Here is a 14,749-nt window from a genome sequence, read left to right as displayed (position 1 = left end):
CGTTGACCATTCCAGGTCGTTTGTAGCATTCCAGTGAGAGACATTTTGAAGCACTCTAGTTTCGTCGTAGCATTCCAGTAAGGGACCTTTTGAAACATTCCAGTTTCGTTGAATATTCCAGTTCGTCTTTGACATTCCCGTGCGTTTTGCCATTCCATTATGACGTATTAAAGCGAGTTCCAAGGAATTATTCCGTAGATATTCTGGAGGGCCGTATTATTTCTTCGTGTAATTAAGAATTCGTGTACTATTCCAGGTTCCAGCAACCCAGCGTCTTGTGCCATTCCAGTTCGATTTATGCGAGGTCTGGAAGCGGTCTCATATCCTCGAGTAAATCTGGATTTATGGACCTTCCTATTTAAGAAAAAAAAAACTATATTATTTTTTTTTTAATATTCCTTTTTCTTTTACCAGTTTCAGTTATATATGTGCCTTTTCAAAGTTACGCATATACTAGGTATACAGCTCAGGAATTTGTGGGATCTTCTTACACCAAAGCGCCATGGTAATTATCCGCCGAAAAATAACATGGAAGGAAGCTTAAGGATAAAAGAAAAAAAGATAAATGGCTTGATTGAAATAGATTCTCATTTTCAGTTACCCAAATGAAATCGCTATTATCATACTCGTAAAACATTACTTACCAGGAATGCCCTAAAAATCCCTTAATTATGAAGGATAAAATATTACGAGTTAAATTGAATAATTACCCTTAGATTTTCAAGTGACTGAAACTAGGTAAAATTAGAATACATTATGATGAGACTCAACGGAGGATTGCTAAATGCATTTCCAGAAAGTCAGTTAACAATTTTGCCGGTTTCCGATCGGTTTTTGGTGTTGGAGAAGATGTAGAGTGCGTTATGAGCGTTTCATGGCATGAGAGAGAGAGAGAGAGAGAGAGAGAGAGAGAGAGAGAGAGAAAGGCGGGGGCGTGAATTTATGCTTCATTAATTCTGTCTGGAATCTTCATAATATAATAATAATAATAATAATAATAATAATAATAATAATAATGAATAATAATAATAATTTGAAGAATTGAATCTAGGTCAGTGGCTGTGCCTGAATTTTTTCATATGGATCAGGTGCTATAATAATATAATAATGGAATAATAATAATAATAATAATAATAATAATAATAATTAACCAGCGATGTATCACCTACTAACGAAGTACAAACACCAGTATCGGGCCTATTCTCAAGTTTAGTTTGCTGTCTGCTCTCAGAGCTAAAAGGGCACGAAAAGGGGGTTACAGATAAGGGTAAGGTCAGGGACTTGATAGCTTATCGTCCTTCAGGGAGACCATTGAGGTAGGTAGCAAGCCCTTGGAAGTGTTTGTATTTCATTAAAGGGTTTTGGCTTGTGACTTTCAAAAAAGAAGTTTTTTTTTTTTGTGTTGTTTCTGAGAGAGAGAGAGAGAGAGAGAGAGAGAGAGAGAGAGAGAGAGAGCGGGAAGTCAGGGATATAGTATATATATATATATATATATATATATATATATATATATATATATATATATATATATAGAAGAGTTCAAATTTTACTTAAGAGAAATTTGACAAGACGCAGCTATTAAAAGTCTGAAAGAGAGGAGAGAGAGAGAGAGAGAGAGGAAGAGAGAGGAGAAGAGAGAGAGAGAGAGAGAGAGAGAAGCAGGAAGCCAGGGATATAAATATATATATATATATATAAATATATTAATATATATATATTATATATATATAATATATATATATTAGTTCAAGTTTATAACTTATGAGTAATTTGACAAGACGCAGCTATTTAAATCCTGAGTGAGAGAGAGAGAGAGAGGAGAGAGAGAGAGAGAGAGAGCAGGAAGCCAGGGATATATATATATATATATATATATATATATATATATATATATATATATATATTAGTTCAAGTTATACTTATGAGAAATTTGACAAGACGCAGCTATTTAAATCCTGAGAGAGAGAGAGAGAGAGAGAGAGAGAGAGAGAGAGAGAGAGATATTGGCTCAAGTTATCCCTCTTAATAACCTTGACAGGACGCGTAGTATTGAGAGGCTTTGAAAGTCGAAACTTCGGTAGATGGCTTCCTAATCGTTGCAGAAAGTTGTCAGAGTGAATAACAAAATGGGAGGTGAATAATAGTGAATGGAAAGTGAATAACGGTTTTGGAAGAGAGATAATAGTGAATGGAAAGTGAATGGAAAGTGAACAACGATTTTGGAAGAGAGATCCTGGTTATGGCTTCGTTACAGAGTCAATCGACTGCGGCCCTTACGCAGCAGGGAGGAACGAATTGATTGATCGCACGAAACGACGCCTGGAGGAGACGGGATTACTGCGTTCATGGCGTCTCATTTTCGTACCTTTTACGTGCGCCTTTCTTTCTTCGCGCCATTTACGCGAGTCTCGTTCGTTGCGGCACGAATGGTAGCCGCGCGTAAGACGGACTGTAAAGGGAGTCGCTGATTTCTGTTTGAAAGTAATTCACGTACGTTCTTCGCAATTTACGTTCGAAGAACGTACGAATACGAACTGTATATGTAGCGTGAATCGACCTTGAAGAAATGGGGTCTATTGCTACTTTGTACTTATGTGAATGTACGTACTATTTCACTTGAATGATACACACACACACACACACACACACACACACACACACACACACACACACACACACACACACACACACACACATATATAATATATATATATATATATATATATATATATATATATATTATATATATAAAGAAATCCACATAAGATATGAACATTTTTTTTCCAGTGGCATTAAGAAGCAATGCTTTGTTTTTCAAATATCCCAGTTTACTATTCTGACTAATAGAGCCTGTGGGCAGCCAGAGGTTGGATTACTGTATATTTCAGCGTATAAGACTTTAAAATACCCTTTCCCATCGACGCTGTCACTTAGAATAATTTGCAGTTCAAAGGGTAATCTGAGATGGTTTGAGTGGTGTACTTTTTCACTTAGAAGAATTACAATTGAAATGTGTTTTACGATTGAAAATATTTTTGACATGTGAGATGCTGGGTTATTTAATCAGAAGACACTGTAATTGAAAGGATTATATATTCGTGATGGTTTGATCAATTATTTGAAATTATTTCTTGTGTCTTTCTGTGCAGAGTCTGAAACTATCATTTCATATGATACATCTCCCGTCAATCTGTCCAGTTTTCGTTACTGCAAGAAAGTAATGTAATTCATAAGTTTTATTGTAGGCCATGTCATGATAATCGAAAATTTTCTGAAAGAAGATGGAATCCAGGATTTGATGCGAGCATTATTTTTCACACAAAGACACTAAATTATTATTATTATTATTATTATTATTATTATTATTATTATTATTATTATTATTATTATTATTATTATTATTATTATTATTATTCAGAGGGTGAACCCTATTCATACGAAACAAGGCCAGCAGAAGGGGTCATTAACTTGAGAAATTCAAACTCCCAAGGAATTTGGTGTTCAATCGAAAACACAATAACGTCGCTGTTAGATCAGCAAGTGTTAGAAATCCATCCGTCAGAGCGGACAGTTCGGCGAATTCGATTGGACAGCCACATCAGTCGCCGAAGCTTTTTTAAAAGCGATTAGCTGCTGCCATGATGTCAGTGGTACAGACTCGTCGAGGTGAATTCGAAGGTCAGAGGGTCCCCACGTCTCGCCTTTAGGGACACCACCCGCAAACAGATGTCGATGTTTTGGGTCGCGAGGTTCGCTTTGGCTAGTAGATAGGGACTGCTTAGAGGGGTTCTAGGAGAGGCGATACGCACGCAGATGTGTTTTTTTCGTGTATGTGTGTGGCGTGTTTGTATCTAACGATTTACAGTCACATTGTAGTTCTGTTTGGGCATAGGTTTCACTGGGGGTATGCCAGAATATTCAGACCTTAATTCACACAATGCCAAGAAATGGCTCTTAATTAAACCTACGTTTAAATCGGGTATTATAATTTGGGAACCTTCATAGCTTTAAAATACCAATATTGTAAATTGAATGAACCTTAAAACAATAAAATCATTACGATAAATTTATTAAAAAAATAATTTAGGTTATTTCTCTCCGATGATGATTTTTGTGCATTTATTATAAGAATAAAGTGGAGATAGTGACTGAATGTGGGTGGAACATATGTGAAACAGGCCCTAAAATAATAGATAAATAGGTAAACAAAAAAAATAGAAGATAATAATACATATATATATATATATATATGTGTGTGTGTGTGTGTGTAATTGTGTATTTGAGAGAGAGAGAGAGAGAGAGATCATCCACTTTTAATATTCACAGCTATATCTCGTGGGCAGTGTGAGATATATCAATGAATATTTCCAATAACGCGCCAATGGTAGATCTACCGACCACACACACACACACACACACACACATATTACAGTACATTCTAAAGATACAAAAAATGACAGGGGAATGCAAGATACCAACCAACAATAATCTAATTCCAATCTCCTACCTACAAGGTTCGTATAGTTTTAGAAGCCACTGTCAGATTCCCACAGGGTTCACACCTACGCTGCGCCTTCTCCCCCTTCTCCGAGCGCCCTCCCCCGGGGGGTGGGAACCGTCTTCTTGGAATCTTGAATTCCATGAACGTCCCCCTTCTCTCTCTCTCTCTCTCTCTCTCTCTCTCTCTCTCTCTCTCTCTCTCGCTTGCTCGCTCTGTGCGTGTTACCTTCTATACTTCCTTCGATATGCCATCCCCTCTTCTCCATAAATATTGCTCTCTCTCTCTCTCTCTCTCTCTCTCTCTCTCTCTCTGTGCGTGTTACTTTCTATACTTCTATCGATATGGCATCCCCTATTCTCCATAAATATTACTCTCTCTCTCTCTCTCTCGTTAACAGTGGAATCCTATAACCATTCCAATTCCTCGCCTTTCTACGAACTTTTTTTTTTTTACCCTCCCCAAGAATAATATCTATATCTTCCTTTCAAGATCTCCCATTTCTTTCTGTATACGGGTACCATCGGATATGTGTATAGTTTATATGAATTTATGTGTATATATATGTATATATATATATATATATATATATATATATATATATATATAGAGAGAGAGAGAGAAGAGAGAGAGAGAGAGAGAGATAAAAGTAAACAACAGGGTCCATAAAAACATCATACAATCCATGGCTTATTTACAAGACACGTTTTGCATATAAACTCGGTGCATCATCAGTCTGTAAAATTAAAGTATAACCATTAAAAATATTATAAGTGACAGTAAAATTAATATTAAAAAGCATCAAACTACTAAATGTATAAAAGCTAAAGAACTTAAGCATTAACTTTACTTATATATATATATATATATATATACTATATATATACTATATATATATATATTTATATATATTTAAGTAAAGTTAACGCTTTAGTATTTGAATTTTCATACAATTAGTAATTTGATGTTTTTTTTAATCATTTCATTGTCATTTATAATATTCTTAATGAGTATACTTTAATTTTACAGCGTGATATATAATACATATTCAGATATTTCCTGGATGAAACCCGTTCAGTATTTTTTTTTCCTGAAATTTCCTGTTTAATTTGATGAGGGCGTCAACCAATCAATCACCTCATTCCACTAATCCCATCCCCTGACTATTTCCTGAATTTTCTCTCTCCTCCTCTGCTTCTGATAGACATTCCTTTCTCTCTTCCATCACCTAACTGACCTTACAGACCTTACAGACCTTACATCTTGTTCGGGTTGCCCCAGGTCCCTCAGTTTGAGGCACCTCTAATGTCTACCAGAGAATTGCTAATGCATCTTCTGGTAAAATTTGCATCTTCCAATCTTGGATAGTCTTGGATGCCTCAGATCTCCGTCCCACCAAGACAAGAACTAAATAAAACTCACGACTGATACGAAGGGATGCCCGTGATGCATTGCGTGGGTGTGGGTTATGGAGGGGGGTGGGGAATTGGGGGTAGGGGGTAGGGGGGTTCCATAGATGGCGAGATAGCCAGCCAACAGGAAGGATAATAAGAGGTCGCGGAAGCAATGAAAAGGGGGATGACAAACGCTCTCAGAACAGGATGGATAATATTGACCTCGTCCAACACTAGGCCACCCCCCTCACCTCTATCCCCGCCCCCCCTGCCAATCTCTCTCTCTCTCTCTCTCTCTCTCTCTCTCTCTCTCTCTCTCTCTCTGACTCCGATGGGGCCACTGTTGCTCTGGTTCTGGTTTTCATGGCTTTAGTTGTTGTCCTTTTTATTTCGTTTTTTTTTTCTTATCTTATTCTGGGATTTTGGAACTTTTTATCTTTTTAGAAATTGCTTTGTTCTGATTACCATTTAAACGATTAGGATTTGTTTGCGCGATATGCGCAATTTATGCTGATATTTTTTTACATTGAATTTTTATCACCTTGCCAAATATCTGAATGATATGATCTGTGATTTGTGACATGTTGATAAAATTGGTTTTAATTGCGACAGGTATATGTAAATAATATGACCTGATCGGGCTGCCGTTTTGATAATGCCGATTTTGCATTTGATCAATATTAGAAATATACAATCAGTCATTAAATGGCCTACTTTATAGAGCGTTGGTTTGTATTTAAATTAGTATTTATATCATAGGACCTGCCGTTAGCGTTTAATTGACATAATCTCGTGTCTTCTTTGAGTCTGTATCCTATCCATACATTAACACTTACGTATAGATATTTTTTTCAATTTTTCCCCTTCATTCTATTCATGTATTATGAATATTATTTTTCAGTTTTTTCCTTTCATTCTATATATGTATTATAAATATTATTTATATTTTTTCCCTTTCATTCTGTTTATGTATTATAAATATTATTTATAATTTTTTTCCCTTTCATTCTGTTTATGTATTATGAATATTATTTTTCAATTTTTCCCTTTCATTCTGTTTATGTACTATAAATATTATTTTAAAATTTTTCCCTTCATTCTTTTTATATATTATAAATATCATTTTTCATTTTTCTCCTCATTCTGTTTATGTATTATAAATATTATTTTCCATTTTTCCCTCATTCTGTTTATGTATTATAAATATTATTTTCCATTTTTTCCCTCATTCTGTTTATGTATTATAAATATTATTTTTCATTTTTTCCCTCATTCTGTTTAAGTCTTATAATCTTATAAAGATTATTTTTCAATTTTTTCCCTTCGTCCTGTTTAAGTCTTATAATCTTATAAAGATTATTTTTCAATTTTTCCCTTCGTTCTGTTTATGTATTATGAATATTATTTTTATTTCAAATTTTCCCCTTTCGTTCCTGTTTTGTGTATTATCCAATAATTAATTTATTTCCAATTTTTTCCTTTCATTCCGTTTACTTATTATAAATATTAATTTCAGATATTTTTCCCTTCATTCTGTTAATTTATTATAAATATTTTTAATTTTTTTTCCTTCATTCTGTTTATGTATTATCAATATTTTTTTTCCCTCATTCTGTTTATATATTATAAATATTGTTTATAAATTTTCCCTTCATTCTGTTTATGTATTATTATTATTATTATTATTATTATTATTATTATTATTATTATTATTATTATTATTATTATTATCTAGGAACACACAGAACTCATTTGGAAATCGACCCTCTTTTCGATCTCTTTCAACCCCGAAGGAAAAAGTTCTGTAATCCAATTGACAGAGCAAACCCCACTGAATCTTTGCGTCATCGGGAACATTGGTGCAATAACCTCGACACCAGTTTCGCTGTTATAAATGAATCAATTAGGAACAATGCGGAAACAGGTAATGCCCGGGGTAACATATACTACCTTTTATTTGCCCCTAGGGGTTTATGTGTGATGACGCCATCGCTAAATGCCAGTCCGTGTCAGTATACAATATTCTCTATCTATTAACGTGAAATAGTCAACCGGAAGTACATTATTTATTTATTTATTATTATTTTTGGCGGTCCAGTCGGTCAACATATATCGCAAAATAACTCGCGCCCTTTTGTGTCTTTCTCATATTTTTCCCGCGTGATTTTTAAATGCATATCGTAATGCTCGATCAATCTCTGTGACCGTGCCATGCCATTAAAATTCGCCTAATGGTATTTGCTAGAATTGTCTCGCTTTTTCAAAAATGATTTATAATTGTGATTATGAATATATATATGAATATGCTTTTAATGCCTGGTTTTGTTTATAAAGTATTTTGAGGTGACCACCGGCTCGCATTCCTGAACTCTCACGGGGCCCGTTTTCAGTGAGAGACGAAAATTGGAATAAGTTGAAATGAAAAAAGTTGCCAAGTCACCTTGCCAAGCGCTGGTTCTTTTACAAGTGTCAGAGCTGGTTCTTCTGAAAGTGCTAGCACTGGTTCTTCTGGAAGTACCAGTGCTGGTTCTTTTACAAGCGTCAGCACTGGTTCAATGGCAGCCCAGGTTCTTTTGAAAGTGTCAGCGCTGGTTCTTTTTGAGGTGAAGAAAGCCTTATAAAGGTGCCCAGCAACAAAATAATTGTTTTAATACATCCATATTTCATCGCTTTTAATCTGTCATCCCATGATTATTTGCGTTGTCTCATCTTGAAAAGAATAATACTGAATCTCAAATTACTTACCACACCAGTTTCCAGTTTCTGTACCCGTAGTGGGGTAGTTCCGTCAGTGCACCTCATGCGGTGCACTGTAGGCATTACATAAGGTTCTTCGCAGCGTCCCCTTTGGCCCCTAGCTTCAACCCCTTGCATTCCTTTTGCCATACCTCCATTCGTATTATCTTTCCATCTTTCTGTCGACCCTCTTCTAAGAATTGCGAGTTTTTTTTTATACTTTTAAAATCTTTATACTCTCAATTGCCCTCTCAGTGCTGAATGACCTTATAGGGCCCAGCGCTTGACTTTTGGCCAATAATTCTATGGCCCATTCCGTTCCATACCAGTTTCTGGAAGGAGGTGACAAGATGGCGGGTGGCATCAAGAACTTGTCCTAGAATCACAATGGGAGTTATCAGGCGTCTTCGGCGACTATTGGCAATAACGCCATTGCACACAGGCCACAACGCTGCAGAGAGAGGAGAGAGAGAGAGAGAGAGAGAGAGAGAGAGAGAGAGAGAGATGCCTTTGCAATTCGAGTATCAACTTTAACTGACCCACATGCAATATCTCTTCTACTTTAAGAATAATGGCCCGGTCTTGGAACAGCGTAGGTGAACAGCTATCGGTCTTTTAATCTGGACGATGTCAGTTTCAGTTTTCTGTCAAAGAAAACTCTTGAGGTGGCTATTCATCTGTCCGTCCGCACTTTTCCACCCGCCCCCAGATCGTAAGAGCTACTGAGGCTAGAGGGCTGCAAATTGGTTTGTTGATCATCCAACCTCCAATCATCAAACATACCAAATTGCAGCCCTCTAGCCTCAGTAGTTTTTTTTTTATTCTATTTAATGTTAAAGTTAGCCATGATCGTGCGTCTGCCAACACAGGCCACCACGGCTGGCTGAAAGTTTCATGGGCACTGGGGGAGAGTTTCAGACAGAGTTATACGCTTTACAAAAAAAAATTAGTTGTGCCGGAGAAACATCGGCGCATTTTTTAGTCGTTAGAATTTTTTCAAAAACATTTGTATTGTCTCCTTTAAGTGAGGATATGAATTCTCTTGCGATATAATTCTCTTATTGCTTTGCTCGTGTAGGAGTGACATAAAGCTTTTTTTTTTTTTTAGTTTTTTTCAGCTTTATTACGTTATCTCAAACTTTGAAAACATGTTTCCCAATTTCTGGAACGAGTTCCTCTCTGGTTTTGTAGACCTTTCCACCTCAAAAAATTCCAGTGTGCTATTTGCGCCCTTGTCGATAATTAACGTGATGCCGAGTCGTTTATAATCGCTGAGATAATTTTAATTTTTTGGACATTTCAGGTTAATTAACGGTTAGAGTTTTACCTCTTGAAATATTGAGCCATCTTTTTTTTGTTTTGTTTTTTGGGGGGGCGGGGTAAGGGGAGGGGATGTGAGTTCGTGGTTAATTAGCGCTTCAACTCTAATGCTTTTAACCACATTTCATTTGAGATGATAATGACTATAGTTAGTAATGAAACATTTGATCATCTGATCCTTTTAACAACATCGAACTCTAGACGATAATGGCTAGGTCGGTGTTGAGAAAACATTCCATTGAGAGATTTGTATCAATATTACTACCTGGAGAGTTCCATCTCTATAAGTCTTTTCCTCCATTGAGAAAAGAAGTTTGACTGTTTTTTTTTAGATATTTGTTTAGCAAATAATATAGATATAGTAATGGAATGGTTGTTTTTCAGTTATTACTCTATAATCCTGTGTCTTTAAAGAAAGCCAGTTTGATTGCTTACGTCATATTGATCTAGTGATGGAGTTGTTTATTTTTACAGGTTTTGCTCTTTGTCTTCTTCTTTTTCTTCTTCTTTTTCTTCTTCTTCTTCCTTTCCTCTCTTCTTCTCCTTTTTATTCTTCTCCTTCTTCTTCTTCTTCTCCTCCTTCCTTTGCCTTCTTTTTCCTCTCCTTCTCCTTCCTTTCTCTTCTTCTTCTTCTTCTTCTTCTTCTTCTCCTCCTCCTCCTTCTTCTTATTTTCCTTCTTCTTCCTTTCCCTTCTTCTTCTTCTTTTCCCTTCTTCTTCTTCTTCTTCTTCTTCTTCTTCTTCTTCTTCTTTCTTCTTCTTCTTCTTCTTCTTCTTCTTCTTCTTCTTGTCTTCTTCCTTCCTTCCTTCTTCTTCTTCTTCTTCTTTCTTCTTCTTCTTCTTCTTCCTTTCCCTTCTTCTTCTTCTCTTTCTTCTTCTTCTTCTTGTTCTTCTTCTTCTTCTTCTCTTCTTCTTCTTCTTCTTCTTCTTCTTCTTCTTCCTTTCCCTTCTTCTTCTCCTCTTTCTTCTTCTTCTTGTCCTTCTTCTCCTTCCTTTCCCTTCTTCTTCTTCTTCTTCTTCTTTCCTTCTTCTTCTTCTTCTTCCTTTCCCTTCTTCTTCTCCTCTTTCTTCTTCTTCTTCCTCTTCTTCTTCCTTCCTTCTTCTTCTTCTTCTTCCTTTTTCTTCTTTCTTTCTTCTCTCTTCTTCTTTCTTCTTCTTCTTCTTCTCCTTCTCCTTCTTCTCCTCCTCCTCCTCCTCCTCCTCCTTCTTCTTATTTTCCCTCTTCTTCCTTTCCCTTCTTCTTCTTCGTCTTCTTCCTTTCCCTTCTCCTTCCCCTTCTTCTTCTTCCTTTCCCTTCTTGTTCTTCTCCTCCTTCTTCTTCTTCTCTTTCCCTTCTCCTTCTTCTTCTTCTTCTTCTTCTTCTTCTTCTTCCTTTCTCTTCTTCTTCTTCTTCTTCTTCTTCCTTTCCCTTCTTCTTCTTCTCCTCCTCCTTCTTCTTCTTCTTCTTCTTGTCCTTCTTGTCCTTCCTTTCACTTCTTTTTCTTCCTTCTTCTTCTATTTCCCTTCTTCTCCTTCTTCTTCTCCATCCTTTCCCTTCTTCTCCTTCTCTTTCTTCTTCTCCAGGTAGCGTGACCAACCAGTCCACTCAAATGCGAGGCAGATAACGGAAGTAGTTCTTCTCTTTCAAATCCTGCTAACTTCCGACAATAAGTTGCCCGTCTCGGGCTCCGTGGCAGCTTTTCTCTGGGTTGATGGATGGGCTCAGTCGTCAGTCTCGCCCTCATGGCAATGCCTCTTCTCTTCTGCTCTCTTATCTTCTCTATTACTCTTTTCTGTGCGTCTGGCTCGTGCTGAAGAAATTGTATATTCTCTCTCTCTCTCTCTTCTCTCTCTCTCTCTCTCTCTCTCAAATCTCTCTCTCAAAGTAAGTCTCCTCTCCTCTCCTCTTTCCTCGTTATTTCTTTTTCTGTGTCTCTGGCTGGTGCTGAGGAAATTGTATATTCTCTCTCTCTCTCTCTCTCTCTCTCTCTCTCTCTCTCTCTCTCTCTCAAAGTTAAGTCTCTCTTCTCTTCTATTTCTCTTTCTGTGTCTGGCTCCTGCTGAAGAAATTGTATATTCTCTCTCTCTCTCTCTCTCTCTCTCTCTCTCTCTCTCTCTCTCTCTCTCTCAAAAAGAGAATTCGATGACCTTTGATTCTCTGACGGCAGTTAAGTCTACGTCTTTGAAAGTCGGGTGCGTTAATCGTATGTATTTTTAGAACAAAGACGTTGATGAAATTCCTTATTAAAAGGGCAGACTTATTAACACTGTCTTTTTTTTTAAACAAATTCGTCAACTCTGTCTTTCTAACAAGGCAGAGACGTTGCTGGCTCTGTTCGTTTTAAAGGCGTAGGCGTTACTTTTTTTTTATATATATATTTTCGTGATTGGGACACCCAGGGGTTGTTTGGGGTCGTAATCTAGTACTGATATTTCTTCAGGGTCATGTTCTTTAAAACCCTTGGTGGGGGTAGGGGGGCTCACTACCCAGTTCCTCACTGGACGAGTGGGTTTCGTACTTGCCTATACCATTCTGGTAGTCCGAGTTCGGTCCAAGCTGTCGCCAGTGCTGAATTAGAGGAATCTCCTTCTGGTGATTAGAAATTCATTTCTCGATAGAATGTGGTTCGGATCGCACAGTACGCCGTAGATCCCGTTGCTAAGCAACCAATTGGTTCCTAGCCACGTCAATAAAAATCTAATCCTTCGGGGCAGCCCCTGGAGAGCTGTTAATCAGGCCAGTGGTCTGGTTCAACTATGATATACTTAACAATCTAGGGAGATTGTTTTAGTGTAGATTTTTAGTTGAGAAAGCTGCTTGATCTTCTTGATAAGATATATTTCTCTACTGATGATTTTAATCAGTTTTCACGTCCATCTTTGACTTTTCCCTTAAGAACTAGAATGAACCAGTATTCCAGTAATTTGACAAGTGCATCATACTTACGAATATATATTATACTATATACTTTATGGTTCTCAAGTTTTTTGTTCAACGTTGGGTTATAGTGAAATGCGGAGTTCAATACCCTTAGACTGTATGTTACCACTGTAATTATTTCTTAATTAATACAATATCTACGCAAGGAATAAATAAACTTTTTTTTTTTTAAACCAATAATGATTCTATACTAATATGTAGTTTTTCAGGAATTTGGTATTTTTTTCATTTTCTCTAATTTCTGCCTTTCGCCATTTAGGTTTTGGCTTCAGAATGCCTCTCAATAATATTATATATATTATATAATATATATTACTATATTATATAATATATATATATATATATATATATATATATATATATATAGATATATATGATATAGATATAAATACATATATATATATATATATATATATATATATATATATATATATATATTGTTTGTGTGTTTAAATAAATTCTTCTGTTAAAACAGGATATATCTCAGTATGTTTTAATGGGATTTTTATACTTGAGATGTGTGTGTATATGTGTGTGTTAGAGAGAGAGAGAGAGAGAAAAGTAATCCTGACAAGACAAAAGCAAGTTTAAAACTCCTTTCACTTCGTAATCCCAGCGTAGTTGCAATATGCATGCGAACACAATGGCCAGTGGGGCCGTTATGTGCATTCTGCAAGCACAAAGGAACCAAAGACGCAAAACGCAAGCTCTTTTGCCCGCTGAAAGCAACAGGAGGTTGTGGTGGGGGGGGGGGGGCGGCCGTTGGCGAGCGCGAGCATCGAATTCGATTTGCATTTGGGAAACCACTCGACGGAATTTTGAGTCATCCTTAAATCAGCGGCGTGCTCCTCATCGTATATGAAAGACTTTCGAAGTCTTTCGAGTTTTATCGCTTACTCGGGGAGTAAGCCTACAAACTACTTTGTTGTTAATGTCGACGTTGTTGTTGTTGTTCTTGTTGGGGAGGGTGTTAGAAAAGGTCTATGGAAGAGCCTAGAAATGTTTGAAAAAGGTATTTCGCGTCGAGTTAAAGATACAGGAATTTTAAGATACGATATTTATGATTTAGTTACTAAAACGAAAATGTAAAAAATAACGTCTATGTCTATGTTAAACAGTACTGAAAAATGATATCTGATACAATATAGCGTATTTATTTTAATTTTCGTAGGTGGAACAATGCTCTACTTGACCGTAGATTATAGCACGCGTCCTGAGTAAGCGGGGAGGCCGGATCACGCCTTGTTTAATGTAAATTCTTTAAGGGAGATTTAATAGTTTGGTTGTAAGGCTATGTCATTCTCCCCGTTTGACTCTAAAGCCTTATCGTCCCTAACGGTTTTCTGACGTCCACAGTACCTTCCTGAACCAGCTGTGGAAAACTGCTTTTCTTGTCCACTGGAACTGATGAGATTTTCTGACATTTTTAGTCACCTGTTATTTGTTCGCGTCTCTAATTTCATTAACATGAAGTCTTCTCTTGAATTCTTCCACTTTAGTCAATACAAGGACTCAAGTAGTTACATTTTTAAAAATTTTTATTCTTGATTTTGTGTTCTAGCGCATAATGTGTCTGTACCTCAAGGACTACCCTGTGACAACTGAAATGAAACCAAAATATAGCTTTGAATATACTTCCGTTAATTCCTTTGCAGGCTGAAAAAAATCAGGGAGATGTTGGATAAGGCATACATAAATATTTAAACTTGTTTTGTTACTAACTGACCTCTTCCTTTTGAATTTTCTTTATATTTGTAACTTTATCTTCTGTAACTTCTTTCAAATGTATACCATTTTCTTTGGAAGGTTGAATTTCAAGTCAGTAACCCCTTAATAATAATAATAATAATAATAATAATAATAATAATAATAATAATAATAA

At 36.3% G+C, this 14,749-nt stretch overlaps 1 protein-coding gene across 8 annotated transcripts in view; it reads left to right on the top strand.

The window, feature by feature from the left end:
• The window catches only part of LOC135200357 (uncharacterized), a 373,732-nt gene that overhangs the window by 162,320 nt on the left and 196,663 nt on the right, over positions 1-14,749 (top strand). The gene's annotated exons all lie outside the window — the stretch shown is intronic.

The sequence above is a fragment of the Macrobrachium nipponense genome, chromosome 26, assembly GCF_015104395.2.
Source record: "Macrobrachium nipponense isolate FS-2020 chromosome 26, ASM1510439v2, whole genome shotgun sequence".
NCBI classification, from domain to species: domain Eukaryota; kingdom Metazoa; phylum Arthropoda; class Malacostraca; order Decapoda; family Palaemonidae; genus Macrobrachium; species Macrobrachium nipponense.
Note: the sequence above shows the minus strand (reverse complement) of the source record. Positions and strands in the feature narration are given on the sequence as shown.